The sequence below is a fragment of the Elephantulus edwardii genome, unplaced genomic scaffold (genome assembly GCF_000299155.1).
Source record: "Elephantulus edwardii isolate Elephantulus edwardi_28Jun2011 unplaced genomic scaffold, EleEdw1.0 scaffold00102, whole genome shotgun sequence".
Taxonomy (NCBI): domain Eukaryota; kingdom Metazoa; phylum Chordata; class Mammalia; order Macroscelidea; family Macroscelididae; genus Elephantulus; species Elephantulus edwardii.
This window is the reverse complement of record NW_006399852.1, coordinates 5,116,622-5,119,449: the sequence shown is the minus strand read 5'-3', so window position 1 is coordinate 5,119,449 and position 2,828 is coordinate 5,116,622. Positions and strand designations below refer to the sequence as shown.

Genomic DNA, 2,828 nt, shown 5'->3' with positions numbered 1-2,828 from the left:
TGCTGCATAGTATTCCATTGTATGAATGTACCACAGCTTCTCAATCCATTTGTATATGGTTGGATATCTGGACTATTTCCATGTTCTTGCAGTGATGAATAATACTGCTACGAACATTGGTGTACAAGTTTCCTTTTGAGGCTCGGTTCTCATCTTCTTGGGGTATATTCCAAGGAATGGAATAGCTGGGTCACATCAAATTTCTAGGTTCAGCTTTTTTTGAGGAAGTGCCAAACTGTCTTGCAGCGTAGTTGTATCATTATACAATCCCATCAACAATACAGAAGAGTTCCTATTCTACCACATCCTCTCATACATTTGTTACTTGCTGTCTTGTTAAACTTTGCCACTGCTACTGGAGTGAGGTGGTATATCATTGTGGTTTTGATTTTCATCTCTCTTACTGCCAATGATTTGGAGCATTTCTTCATACGTCTTATTTCTTCATATGTCTGTTGGCCATTTATACATCTTCCTCTGTGAAGATTCTTTCCATATCTTTTGTCCACTTTGTTATTGTGTTATCAGACTTTTTCTTGTGGAGACCCAGGAGTATTCTGTAAACTTTCATTATGAGGCTCTTATCTGAGATGGTATTACCCAGTGTTTATTCCCCATCAGTGGGTTTTCTTTTCACTCTTTGGAAAAAGTTTTTGATGAACACAGAAATTTAATTTTTAGAAGGTCCCATTCATCAATTTTATCCTTTTTCAGGTTGTATATTTCTGGCTATATTTGCAGTCTCTTTATACCATCGACTGGAGCTTCTAAACTTGATCTAAGTTTGTCTCTTATGAACTTTATAGTGTAGGGCTTTACTCGCAAGTCTTTTATCCACATTGAGGTGATTTTTATGTATGGTGTGAGATGTGGATCCTGTTGCAGCTTTTTGCAGGTAGCAGTCCAGTTTTGACAGCACCATTTGTTGAAGAGGTTGTCAGTTTCCTATTTGATAGTTTTATTTCCTTGTCGATTATCAGTTTACCATAGATAGCTGGATCCATTTCTGGGTTCTAAATTCTGTTCCACTGATCTATGTGCCTGTCATTGTAACAATACCATGCTGTTTTGATTACTACCGCTGTATAGTAGGTTTTGAGGTCATGGAGTGCTATACCTCTCAATATTTGTTTCTCAGAAGTGTTCTGCTTATTTGGGGTCTTTTGCCTCTCCAAATAAACTTGACAATTTCCCTTTTGATCTCCTTTTAAAAAAACTAATTTGGTATCTATGTTGGGATTGCATTGAATATGTAGATTGCTTTTGGTGGGATTGTCATTTTCACAGGATTGAATCTTCCTATACATGAACAGGGCACATTTTTCCACTTCCTTAGGTCTTCTATAAGTCTTTTGTATCTCTAGTTAGGTTCACTCCCAAGTATCTCAATTTGTGGTTGGCTATTGCAAATGGTATTGTTTTCTTGGTTTCCTTCTCTGAGTTCTCTTTGTTAATGTAGAGGAATTCCTTTGATTTTTGGATATTGAGCTTATATTGTGCCACTCTATTAAATTGGCCTATTAACTCTTAACAGTTTTTTGGATGAGTCTTTGGGATTTACTATGTATGCTATCATATCATCTGTATATAGTAATATTTTAACTGTCTCTTTACAGATCTGGATACCTTTTATTTCCTTCTCTTGTTGGATATACCTAGCAAGCACTTTCAGTACAATATTGAATAGAAGTGGTGACAATGGACCTCCTTGTCTCATCCCTGTTCACAAGGAAATTGTTTTTAGTTTTTCTCCATTGAGAATTATATTGGCTCTTGGTTTTGCATATATGATTTTCACTATGTTGTAGAAATTTCCTTTTATTCCAATTTTGCTGAGTGTCTTAATCAGGAAGGGTTGTTGGATTTTGTCAAATGCCTTTCTGCATCAATTGCTAAGATCATATGGTTCTTATTATTTATTTTGTTAATATGGTAAATTACATTGATTGTTTTTCTTATGTTGAGCCATCCTTGCATACTTTTTATGAATCCCACTTGGTCATGGTGAATTATTTTTTTTATGTGCTTTTGGATTCTGTTGGCTAGCATTTTGTTTAGGACTTTTGCATTTATATTCATGAGAGATATTGGTCTGTAGTTTTCTTTATTGGTAATATCTTTGCCTGGCTTTGGTATTAGGGTTATGCTTGCATCATAGAATGACTCTAGGAGTGTTCCTTTTTTTCCATTTTTTTAAATAGTTTAAGTAGAATTGATGATAAATCCTCTCTGATTGTTTGATAGAATTCAGCTGTGATGCCCTCTGGTCCATTCTTACAGTGAAGTCTTTTTATGACCTTTTTAATTTCTTCTTTTGTGATGAGTCTGTTCTCAATCTATGGTTCTTTTCATCCTGAAGTCTATTTTAACAGAGATTAGTCTTACTACTCCTGCTTTTTTGTAGATACCTTTTGCTTGGTATTCCTCCCCCCCCCCAGCTTTTGATTTTTAGTGTATCTTTCTTTTCCTTTCTTAGATGTATCTCTAATAGACAATATATTAAGGGGATTGGGTTTTTAATCCATTCTACTATTTTTCTCTTAATTGGTGCATTTAGTCCATTCACTTTAACTGTGATTATTGACAGGCCAGGTTTTATCATTGCCATTTTGCTGTGTTTCTTTTTCTGTTATTTCTAGTTACTCTGTTTCATCCACTTTCCTTTGGTGTTGCTATGTGATGAACTTCCCTTTTAAAGTTCTTGTATTTTTTTTTTTCTTGTTTTCACAAATTCTTTCAGTTTCTTCTTCTCTGCAAAGGTTGTGATTTCTCCTTCATATTTGATGGAGAGCTTTGTTGGGTACAGGATCCTCAGTTGGCAATTATTT

The 2,828-nt window shown here is 35.0% G+C and overlaps 1 protein-coding gene across 1 annotated transcript in view; it reads left to right on the top strand.

Moving 5' to 3' along the window:
* Positions 1 to 2,828, top strand: part of RAB32 (RAB32, member RAS oncogene family) — a 40,109-nt gene that overhangs the window by 36,183 nt on the left and 1,098 nt on the right. The window lies entirely within an intron of this gene.